Source organism: Bos grunniens, chromosome 5 (genome assembly GCF_055505025.1).
Source record: "Bos grunniens cultivar Pamir isolate PY7600 chromosome 5, Bosgru_T2T1.0, whole genome shotgun sequence".
Taxonomy (NCBI): domain Eukaryota; kingdom Metazoa; phylum Chordata; class Mammalia; order Artiodactyla; family Bovidae; genus Bos; species Bos grunniens.
In genome coordinates this window covers 88,254,912-88,267,960 of record NC_141169.1, presented here as the reverse complement: position 1 = coordinate 88,267,960, position 13,049 = coordinate 88,254,912, and the positions used below count along the sequence as shown (strand labels likewise).

The window sequence follows — 13,049 nt, the reverse complement described above, 5'->3', positions numbered from 1 at the left end:
ATTGAAAGAAAAAAATTACCAATTTTGAATTCTCTGCTCTGCAAAATTATCCTTCAAAAGTGAAGGAGAGATAAAGGCTTTTTCAGACAAACAAAAACCAAGGGACTGTGTTCCTAGTACACCTGCCATACAAGAAGTATTAAAAGAAGTTCTTTAGAGAGAAAGAAAATAATAAGGTTAGAACCTCAGATCTATATAAAGAAAGGATGAGCACTAAACAAGCAATAAATGAAGGTAAAATAAAATTTTTTATTTTTCTTATTCTTATTTGATCTAAAAGATAATTTGTTCAAGAAAACAATAGCAACAGTATATTGAAATATGGATACATATGTATGTATCATATATATATATATATGCTTATGCATAAGTGCGGAGAAGGCAATGGCACCCCACTCCAGTACTCTTGCGTGGCAAATCCCATGGATGGAGGAGCCTGGTAGGCTGCAGTCCATGGGGTCACTAGGAGTCGGACATAACTGAGCGACTTCACTTTCACTTTTCACTTTCATGCATTGGAGAAGGAAATGGCAACCCACTCCAGTGTTCTTGCCTGGAGAATCCCAGGGACGGGGGGAGCCTGGTGGGCTGCTGTCTCTGGGGTCGTAGAGAGTTGGACATGACTGAAGCAACTTAGCAGCAGCATGAATAAGTGAAATTAATAACAAGCAAGGATACAAGGTATGGTAAGAAGGAATTAGAATTATTTTGTTACTATAAAATACGCTACCCATGAAATGGTATAGTGTTAGTTAAAACTAGACTTGGATTAGTTGCAAAAGTGTACTGCAAACTCCAGGGAATGTATAACTGACACATAGAAAAGGAAAGAAAGTAGAATGGTATGAAATGCTAATTAAAACCACAAAGGCAGAAAAAGAGTGGAAGACAAAAATAGGAACAAAGACTAAGGGCAGCAAATATAAAACAACAAATGTGGTAGCTATTAATCCAATAATATCAGTAATCACTTGAATGTCCATGGTCTAAATGCACCAATACAAAGACAAATATTGTCAGAGTGCATCATATAAAACTAAGGACCAACTATATGTTGTCTATAAGAAATCTACTTTAAGTACAAAGTCACATGTATATTAAAAATAAATGAATATAGAAAAATACATCATGCTAACACTAAGCAAAAGAAAACAGATGGTCTGTATTAATTTCAGAAAAAGCACTCTTCAGAGCAAAGAAACTTATCAAGGATGAAGAAATGCATACATTATAACAAAGTGTCAGTTTTTTAAGAAGGTATAACAATATATGTATGTGACTAACAGCAGAGCATTAATCCATATGAGGCAGCAACTGGTAGCCCTGCAAGGAGAAGTAATGAAGCCACCATCATTGTTGTAGATTTCAACATCCCTTTATCAGAAACGTACTGATCCAACAGGCAGAAAATCAGTAAGGACATAGTTGAACTCAACACACCATCAATCAGCTGGATATAATTGACATCTATAGACTACCTCATCTAAAACAGAAGAAAACACATTCTTCTCAAGTTCACATGAAACATTCATCAAGACAGACCACATTTGGGGCCATAAAACACATCTTGAAAAACTTAAACGAATAGAAATTATACAACATCTGCCCTCAGATCACAATGAATTAAACTAGAAATCTGACTAAAAAAATCCCCAAATATGTGGAGATTAAGCAACCCCCATCACACAAGACAAAGAAAAAAGCTCAAGAGAAATTATTAAATTTATTTATGATTAAAATTATTTTGAAAATGAAATGAAAATATGAGTTGTCAAAATGTGTGGGATGTAATAGAAGCAGTGCTTTGGAAACAAATAGCATTGGATGCATATATTAGTAAAAGAAGAAAGGTCTAAGTTCAGTCATTCAAGTTTCCACATTAGGAGACTAGAAAAGGAAGAGTAAATTAAATCCAAATTAAATCAGTGAAAAGAAATCATAAAAATTAGAGCAGAAATCAATGAAATTGAAAGTGGGAAATCAATATAGAACCGTGTAACCAAGAGCTGTTTCTTTGAAAAGATTAATAAAACTGATTATCTTTTAGCCAGGCTAAAAGACTTGGTGACTGAACAACAAAAGTAAGAAGAAAAAAAAAAAAAGAGGGCACAGATTGCTATCATTAGAAATGAAAAAATAGACATCACTGTAGATCAATGGACCTTAAAAGAATAAGAAAGGAACATTATGATGAATTCTATGCTCACAACTTGGATAACCTAGATGAAATGGAGCTATTCCTTGAAAGACGCAATTTGCCAAACCTCACAAATGAAGGGCTTCCCTTCTGGCTCAGCTAGTAAAGAATCTGTCTGCAATGTGGGAGACCTGGGTTTGATCCCTGGCTTGGGAAGATCTCCTGGAGAAGGGAAAGGCTACCCACTCCAGTATTCTGGCCTAGAGAAATCCATGGACTCTGTAGTCCATGGGATCACAAAGAGTCGGACACGACTGAGCGACTTTCAATTTCACTTTCACACATGAAGGAATAAACAATGTGAGTAGGTTGACATCTAGTAAACGAATTGCATCAATAGGCAATAACCTTACAAAACAGCATCAGAGGTGTTCACTAATGAATTTTACTAAATATTTAAGGAAGAAATTGTGTAAACACTCTACAATTTCTTTCAGAGAATGGAAACAAAGGGAATACCTCCTAATTCATTCTATGAGGCTGTTTTTTTATTACCAAAATTTCAAAACCAAAGACATTACAAGAAAATAAAATTACAAACCAGTATCTCTCATAAACATAGATGTAAAAATCTTCAACAAAATATTAGCAAATTGAATCCAACACTGTATAAAAAGAACTATACTCCATGCTTAAGTGGGATTTATCCCAGGTATGCAAGGCTAATTCAGCATTGTTATATCAATTAATGTAATCCATCACATCAACAGTCTAAAAGAGAAAAATCACATGATCACAACATAGATGCAAAAAAAAAAAAAAAAAAGAAAAGAAAAAAACCAAACCAATGCATTTAATGAAATCCAACACTCATTCTTGTTAAAAACTCCCAGTAAACTAGGACTAGAGGGGGATATCCTCAACTTGTGACAAAAAAATATTTACCAGAAAACATTGTACTTAATGGTGAGAAGTTTGAAGCTTTCCCACTAAGATCACAGGCAAGGCAAGGATGACTCCTCTCAATACTTCTTTTCAACATTATACTGGAAAGTCTTGCTAATGTAATAAGATAGGAAAAGGAAATAAAAGGTATAAGACTGGATGAGAAGAAGTAAAATTCTCTCTGTTGGCAGATGATCATGATAATCTGTGTGAAAACCCTAGTGAATTGACAAAAATACAAAAATAAAGCAAAACCAAACTTCTGAATCTAATAAGCATTTTTAGCAAGATTGCAAGAAATGAAGTTAAAGCACAAAAGTCAATCACTTTCCTATATACCAGGAATAATCAAGTGACCAGAAAATTACTAGAACTAATAAATGATTATAGTAAAGTTGCAGGATATAAAATCAACACACAGAAATCCCTTGCATTCCTATACACTAATAATGAGAAAACAGAAAGAGAAATTAAGGAAACAATTCCATTCACCATTGCAACGAAGAGAATAAAATACTTAGGAATATATCTACCTAAAGAAACTAAAGACCTATATATAGAAAACTATAAAACACTGGTGAAAGAAATCAAAGAGGACACTAATAGATGGAGAAATATACCATGTTCATGGATTGGAAGAATCAATACAGTGAAAATGAGTATACTACCCAAAGCAATTTATAGATTCAATGCAATCCCTATCAAGCTACCAACAGTATTCTTCACAGAGCTAGAACAAATAATTTCACAATTTGTATGGAAATACAAAAAACCTCGAATAGCCAAAGCGATCTTGAGAAAGAAAAATGGAACTGGAGGAATCAACCTACCTGACTTCAGGCTCTACTACAAAGCCACAGTTATCAAGACAGTATGGTACTGGCACAAAGACAGAAATATAGATCAATGGAACAAAATAGAAAGCCCAGAGATAAATCCACGCACATATGGACACCTTATCTTTGACAAAGGAGGCAAGAATATACAGTGGATTAAAGACAATCTCTTTAACAAGTGGTGCTGGGAAATCTGGTCAACCACTTGTAAAAGAATGAAACTAGAACACTTTCTAACACCATATACAAAAATAAACTCAAAATGGATTAAAGATCTCAACATAAGACCAGAAACTATAAAACTCCTAGAGGAGAACATAGGCAAAACACTCTCTGACATACATCACAGCAGGATCCTCTATGACCCACCTCCCAGAATATTGGAAATAAAAGCAAAAATAAACAAATGGGACCTAATTAAACTTAAAAGCTTCTGCACATCAAAGGAAACTATTAGCAAGGTGAAAAGACAGCCTTCAGAATGGGAGAAAATAATAGCAAATGAAGCAACCGACAAACAACTAATCTCAAAAATATACAAGCAACTCCTACAGCTCAACTCCAGAAAAATAAATGACCCAATCAAAAAATGGGCCAAAGATCTAAATAGACATTTCTCCAAAGAAGACATACAGATGGCTAACAAACACTTGAAAAGATGTTCAACATCACTCTTTATCAGAGAAATGCAAATCAAAACCACTATGAGGTACCATTTCACACCAGTCAGAATGGCTGCGATCCAAAAGTCTACAAATAATAAATGCTGGAGAGGGTGTGGAGAAAAGGGAACCCTCTTACACTGTTGGTGGGAATGCAAATTAGTACAGCCACTATGGAGAACAGTGTGGAGATTCCTTAAAAAACTGGAAATAGAACTGCCTTATGATCCAGCAATCCCACTGCTGGGCATACACACTGAGGAAACCAGAAGGGAAAGAGACATGTGTACCCCAATGTTCATCGCAGCACTGTTTATAATAGCCAGGACATGGAAGCAACCTAGATGTCCATCAGCAGATGAATGTATAAGAAAGCTGTGGTACATATACACAATGGAGTATTACTCAGCCATTAAAAAGAATACATTTGAATCAGTTCTAATGAGGTGGATGAAACTGGAGACTATTATACAGAGTGAAGTAAGCCAGAAGGAAAAACATAAATACAGTATACTAACGCATGTATATGGAATTTAGAAAGATGGTAACGATAACCCTGTGTACGAGACAGCAAAAGAGACACTGATGTATAGAACAGTCTTATGGACTCTGTGGGAGAGGGTGGGAAGATTTGGGAGAATGTCATTGAAACATGTGAAATGTCATGTATGAAACGAGATGCCAGTCCAGGTTCAGTGCACGATGCTGGATGCTTGGGGCTGGTGCGCTGGGAAGGCCCAGGGGGATGGTATGGGGAGGTTGGGAGGGAGGAGGGTTCAGGATGGGGAGCATGTGATTTTTTTTTAAATATTTAATAAACAAAAAATAAATAAATAAAATGAAAAACACAATACAATTTGGATTAGCACCCTTTCAAAATGAAATACTTAGGTATAGATCTAAATATATACAAGATCTATGTGAGAGACCTATAAAATTCGATGAATGATATCAAAGAATAATTAAATGGGAAGATATTCCATGGGAAGGAACAACACTGTCAGGATTTCAGTTTATCTCAACTTAATTTAGATTCAATGTAATTCCAGTAAAAATCTAGCAAGTAATTTCGTGAATATTGAAAAACTGATCATAAAGTTTGTATGTAAAGGCAAAGGATCCAGAATAGCCAACTTGATATTGGAAGAGAACAAAATTGAAGGACTTAAACTATGCAACTTCAAGACTTACTACAAATCTGCAGTATTCAAGACTTGCTATTGGTAAAAGAATCAATGTAATAGAATTAAGGACCTAGAAATAGACCCACATGAATGTAGTCAAATGATCTTTGACAAAGAAGCAAAGACAATACTATAGAGCAAAGATAGTTTTCAAAACTGGTGACGAAACAACTGAACATCCACATGGAAAAATTAAATCTTGACACAGACCTTACACTCTTCACAAAAATGAACTCAGAATGGATCACAAACTTAAGTGTAAGGTGAAAAATTGTAAAATTCCTAGAATACAACATAGGATCAAACCTAGATGCTTTTGGATATGGTGATGACTTTTTTGATACAATATAAAATGCATGATTCATGAAAGATATAATTGATAACGCTCAACTTTATTAAAATTAAAAATTGCTCCACAATAGACAACACTTAGAGAATGATAAGGCAAGCCACAGACTGGGAGAAAACATCTCCAAAGGACAGGCAGGGAGACTAGTTAGGAGTCAGTAGAAATTGCTTCAGGCTAAAATGAGAAGAAATTGAGTGAGATAAAAGGGCACATTTTTAAAATAATGCAAAAGAAATTTTAATAATTAGGACTTGACATTAGATTGACTGGAGAAGATGAGTGAAATGTTAGCGATTTCTAGCCTGGGAGATGGAGTGTGGTGTGAGCAGAAAGAAAATAGGATAACATGAGAAACTCTAATATGACTTCTAGTCTGCAATTGGAGATCTATCTTAACATGTAAATGCCCCTAAGAAGGTTATTACATGAATATGTTTACACTAAGATGTAACTGATTTCTATCAGCACTTTGCTTATGAACAGGATTGGATTTGGGAAAGGGCAAGGTGGATCAGAGAGAACAGGAGAAGGGCAGTGGGCATGTGTGTGAGAGGAGGTGCAGCAGAGAAAAGATCATGATGGGAGGCTGCAGGCAGATAGATCAAGTTCACATTTTCGATTTAAGTAACTTTGTATGAATAGCGTATATAATGAGGGACTACACTTCATCTATTTTTGTTGTCTGCAAACACTTACAGGAGTCATTTTGTTGGCGAGTGGCAGAAATCCAGAGCATGTAAAAGTGGAAGTCGGAGTCTATTTCTAGCTCAAGCCCAGGAGATCTGGCTGATGAAATGGTGTCATTGGGGCACAGCCATTTCCATCTCTGGCTTTGCTTTTTTGCAGGTTGACTTCCTTGTCACACAGGCCTGTGCATGCATTGGTAAAGATGGTACTTGTTAGTTTTAAGATTACTTTTACTTATTTGTTTATTTCTTTAGTACCTTTTACTTCAGGGGTAAGAGGGAGAGAGAGAGAACCCTGTTCTTTGCTGTTGTTGTTGTTCAGTCACTAAGTCGTGTCCAACTCTTTGTGACCCCATGGATTGCAGCATGCCAGGCTTCCCTGTCCTCCTCTATCTCCCAGAGTTTGCTCAAACTCATGTCCATTGAGTCAATGATGACATCCAATTATCTTATCCTCTGTCACCCCCTTCTCCTATCATCCTCAATCTTTCCTAGCAACAGAGTCTTTTCCAGTGAGTCAGCTCTACACAATAGGTGGCTAAAGTATTGGAGCTTCAGCTCCAATCCTTCCAATGAATAGGAAGGTTGACTTCTTTTAGGATTGATCTCTATGCTGTCCAAGGAACTCTCAAGAGTCTTCTCCAGCACCACAGTTTGAAAGCATCAATTCTTTGGTGATCAGCTTTCTTTATGGTCCAGCTCTCACATCCATATGTGACTACTGGAAAAACCATAGCTTTGATTATACAGACCTTTTTAGTTCTAGTAAAGTCCCTTGGAGTGGCATTGCTATGTCATGTGCCCAGCATTGCACCAATCAGGCAAACAGGGTGGTACACTATAGTCCCTCCTGAAACTGAGAAGGGAGCCTGACTCCAAGCACAGGGACTGAAAATGAAAACACTTCAAGGTTTCCACTTGGTATAACAATTTTCATAGTGAAAACTTAGTAATTAAAAATGGAATGTGGAGTATTCATTACTTTAAAAAATGTAGCTTCTTATATGTAGATAGTATTATGGATATTCAGGTTCCTTTTCTCATCCTAAAAGAAGACCTTAGAGACTGGCATAGTTTCGTATCTTAAATTCAAAACCTTTCAGATTTTCCAAAGGACATTTGAGTTTGCTGATAAAATAAATTAGCTGAACTCTATATTGAAGAAATAAAATCTGTTTATTTCATACAAGACATATTGCCAGCAGCTGTGGTGAGATGTGATGTGATCTTCTCAATGAACAATCTAAGAGCCACTGAGTAAGCTAAAATAATAGAATCTGCTTGTCTGGAGTGAGTGTGTTGACAAAGAAACAAAAGGGAACTGTAGGGTAAACACAGGGCAAGATTATACGAAGAGAGTGGTTAAAAATAATGCAAACACTGCACAAGAAAAGAACTCCTGTAACATAGCAGACAACGTTAAGTGCTTTTCCAATTAAATCTTTGGTTTTCCATATGGAGACACTAAACCTGGTTTTCATTGTTTAAAATCAATTCCAAAAGACTGTCCTTAAATCACCTTTAAAGTATTTCTGAAAATTCAAAATTCTTTCAAGTTAGCTCCCAAGTTCTGACCCATCCATTGGCTTCCATGAGCAAGCTCAAGCCCTTCCTTGAAACAACATAATGATCAATATTATTGTATTTTCCAAAGTAGTTTATCCCTTTTAGAAGTGGTCGAACTTTCTACTTGTTGAACCTTATAGAGAAGCTTCTTCGCCAGGACTGGCAACACAGAAGGCTCCTAGGGTGGATCACTGTTGTGTGTGTTCTCCAATCATGTTAGACGGTGGTGTAAGGAAAACACGTGTGCTTCCTTTTTTTTTTGTCTAATCTGGAACTAGTGCGTGTTAATTTTCTGCTATTGTTCAATTTAAGTAGAGGTTTATTTTGTTATCACCATCTGTTTTACCTAGGATCTGTAAGGTGTATAAATATAGGAGGTAGTCTGTGTTCTTACAGGAAATAAATTTATCTTAAAACAGTTAAGCCTTTGTCTTCTAATCTTTAGTGTTTCTGTAATTGTATCATGGAAATAAGATAGGCATACAATGGTGGATGATTTTTAATTTCCTGAGGGAGTATTTCTCATGATGCCATGGAGAATGGAGGCATGGGGTTTTTTAAAAGCAAAAAATTTTGAATAGCTTCTTCTTTTTCATGTTTCAGTGTTTAAAAATCAGAGCTCTGTTAACTTGGTAATTAGTACAAAGGCATCGATTTTAAGTCTGAATGCCAGTCCAACGTAAACGAGGTGGCAAGCAAGGATAAGCACTTATTGTTTCCAGTGATCTCGATGATAAGCTCTCCTGCTTACATGTACACATATACATATATATTTATATTAGCCCTTTGTCCACAGGACATTTGAATTTACTTTGCCTCTTATATATCTCTCCCCACTCCTTTGATTTCTAACCAGAATTCTTTTTCCTTTTTATCCCACCTATTTCCTTTATTTTGGATCTCTCAAAATGTGTTAGAATTTACTTCTTAGCTTACATTTTTTAATTTGATGATAGGGACAGTTAAAAGTACTGTTTGAGAGAAGGAATAGCCAGTTACCAGTTATAGGTGTGCTGCTAACTGACCTTGTAGCCTTGGTGAGTTTGCCTAATATCTTTTTTAAAATTAGATTTAAAAAAATTATTTATTTTTGGCTGCACTGGGTATTCTTTGTTGCAAGCAGGCTTTCTCTAGTTGCAGTGAGCAGGGGCTGCTCTTCGTTGCCGTGGACAGGCTTCTCAGTGCAGTCTCTTGCTGCCGAGCACCGACTCTAGGCACGTGGGCTTCAGTAGTTGTGGTGCATGGGCTCAGCAACTGTGGCTCGAGGGCTTAGTTGTCCCGTGGCACGTGGAATCTTCCTGATTCCACTGTTGTCTCAACAGTTTTTTTGTAATAGGCTATGGGATTGAACCCATGCCCCGGCATTGGCAGGCAGATTCTTAACCACTGGACCACCAGGGAAGTCCTGCCTAATATCTTTTAACCTTAGTTTTCTAAGGTATAAAATGGAGATTATGAATTACACTTCTTCAATCATTGGGTTAGGGGTACTGCATGGAAAGAAAGCAGGAGTAAGCATTCAGAAGACTCTAAAGCATTTTGTAAACATCAGGTGGCTGCATTCTTATGGTGGTAACTATGAACTGTCCCATGGGCTTCCCAGGTGGCTCAGATGGTAAAGAACCTGCCTGCAATGCAGGAGACCTGAGTTCAATCCCATAGCCTATTACAAAAAAACTGTTGAGACAACTGTCTTCAGCTTGGAAAACAGGAGAGAAGAAAAAATGGCAAGGAGTGAATCATTCAGTGGTAGGATTTTCCAAATTTCAGATTACTGCCTTCTAGGGCTGCAAAATCAAATAATTATTTGCTGCTGCTGCTGCTGCTAAGTTGCTTCAGTCATGTCCGACTCTGTGCGACCTCATAGACGGCAGCCCACTAGGCTCCTCTGTCCCTAGGATTCTCCAGGCAAGAATACTGGAGTGGGTTGCCATTTCCTTCTCCAATGCATGAAAGTGAAAAGTTCTACCAACATTTAAAAAATAGAATGAAATACCCAATTCTGACAACCCTACAGCTAGCATTCCTGGTAGCAGGAAACATGGGTTTCACCACTGTCAACCTTAGTCGTCTTGCTGCTGCTGCTGCTAAGTCGCTTCAGTCGTGTCCGACTCTGTGACCCCATAGACGGCAGCCCACCAGGCTCCCCCATCCCTGGGATTCTCCAGGCAAGAACACTGGAGTGGGTTGCCATTTCCTTCTCCAATGTATGAAAGTGAAAAGTGAAAGCGAAGTCACTCAGTCATGTCCGACTCTTAGCGACCCCATGGACTGCAGCCTACCAGGCCCCTCCATCTATGGATTTTCCAGGCAAGAGTACTGGAGTGGGGTGCCATAGGGAAGGTATTTTCCCGCTCAGGGAAAACAAAATGATGAGTCTTAACAACTGATCTATCTACTAGCCAGGGGTTCACAATACAGAACCCTATGGGATGACTGAACTGGTTGAAAATACAGATTCCTGGGTTCACCTCTGGAGAGGCTCTACCGTTGGGTAAAGGCATAGTGGTCAGATCATCTAAATCAGTAGCCTCTTCAGTGATTCCAACATGTAACCAGGACTGGTGACCACTGGAAGGCCCCTGCAGCACTATACATCATATAAGAAGTAATTGGGGAAAATAATCCTTTAGATCAGCATCAGCAAAGTTTTTTCTGCAAAGCACAAGGTAGTTAATTCTTTGGGCTTTTTGACTCCTGGACTGTGCTGCTGTGGCTCAGACTCAGATAAACCAATGAATGGGCATGGCTGTATTTCAGTACAACTTCATTAAATTTGAATTTCTCATCAAAAATAGAATAAAATAGAAATAATAGACTATGTTAGGAAATATCAAAGTTTATATCTCATAAGTACCCATAACTAAGGATAAGTATTGTTTCATTAAAGTTTTGTTTCAGTGTGTGTGTGTGTGTGTGTGTGTGTGTGTAAATTCAATTACTTGTCTCCATCCTCACCAGCAGCATCATTTCCCTGTGTGTCCTGAGGAACCTCCCCATTACTACACAACACAATGTTATATTCTCCATGTTAAAACAAACTCTAAACCTCTATGAACTTCACATTCTTTTCCAACAACTACACCATCTTTACTCTGATTGATAGCAACACTCTCACCCTCATGTACATGATTATTTCTTCCTTGACCAACAAATAGTTTAGTAGGGCATTTTTAAAGATTTCTTAGCAAATATTGCTTGGATTATTGACTTTTTTATTTAATTGTATTATAATTGGTGTTGTTTGAGGCTTGCTATAATTATGGTCTGAAACCTGGCCAATTTTTGTAAATGTACCATTGGTGCCTTAAAAGAAGGTGTACCTCTAGTTGTTGGGTTAATAGTCCACCTGTGTGTGTGATTCTTTACAATCCTTTGGACTGTAGCCTGCCAGGCTCCTCTGTCCATGGGATTTTCCAGGAACGAATACTGGAGCAGGTTGCCATTTCCTCCTCCAGGGAATCTTCTCAACCCAAGAACTGAATCTGCGTCTCCTGAGTCTCCTGCATCGGCAGGCAGATTCTTTACCACTGAGCCACTGGGGAAGTCCTTATCTATGTCCATTATATGAAGCTTGTTAGTTTTATTGTTTGAATCCTATATAACCTTACATATTTTTTGCCCTGTTTGATCTATCAAGTCCTGGGAAAGAAGTGCTAAAATGTCCTACTTATAGTAGGATTTTTATATTTTTTCCTTCTAGTCTTGTCAATTTTGGCTTTGTATTTTAAGGGTATATTTAACATCTTTTTAGGCATGTCAAACACTATTATTTCAAAACACAACTTTTATAATTTATTTCTTAAAGACAGACTAAATATTAATGCAGCTATACTACTCGTTTTTATTATTATTTTCCTGTTAACTTTTAATATCACTTGATTTTAAACCTTTTTGTGTCCTTATGTTGTTTCCATTCTAACACTGCTTTATTGAAAGAGGTATATGGAGTAAAATGAGGTATGACTTTCAAAAGTTTGATAACTTTTAACTTACATATGTGCCCATATAACCCTACCTAGATCAAGATATGGAACATTTGTTCCACGACTCCCCTGGTTAAATAATTGCTGCTTTCTGACTTTTATCACTGTAGTTTTGTATAAAACAGTCAATTGCCATTTAAGAAAACTTCAGGAAGAAAACAAATAACTAGATCTTTTATTTACACATCTATTTACCATTTTTGGTGTTCTTCATTCCTTTATATAGATTTGCCTTTACATCCAGCATTATTTCCCTTCAGCCTGAAGAACGCTGTTAATGCAGGTCTCCTAACAATGAAACTTCTGTTTTCTTTTATCTGAGAAAGTTTTTATCTTCATTTAAAAAATATGTAATATGTTTTTTGAAGGACTTAAAAAACATTGAGTATAACAAGGAATGTAGTTTTTCTCAAACATTGTCTTTAACTCTATTTTGTCAACTCTCTATTTCCCAGTTGAATATTGAATCCTATAACAACAGGACTAGATTTCAGATTCCATAACTTGGTCACTAAAACTGTCTCACATTTGGTATTCAAGACCAATTCCTATTCATTTTTTAAAAAAGACCTCATTTTCAAAAGAAAGCTTTTAGATTTTATATTAAAAGAGGAAGTTTCAGAGATTTCCCATATACTTTCTGCCTCTACATAAACAGACTTTCCCATTATCTACATCACACATCAGAATGGTATAGT

The 13,049-nt window shown here is 36.8% G+C and overlaps 1 long non-coding RNA gene across 1 annotated transcript in view; it reads left to right on the top strand.

Annotated features, from left to right (window-relative positions):
- Positions 1-13,049, top strand: part of LOC147372572 (uncharacterized) — a 225,846-nt gene that overhangs the window by 183,962 nt on the left and 28,835 nt on the right. The window lies entirely within an intron of this gene.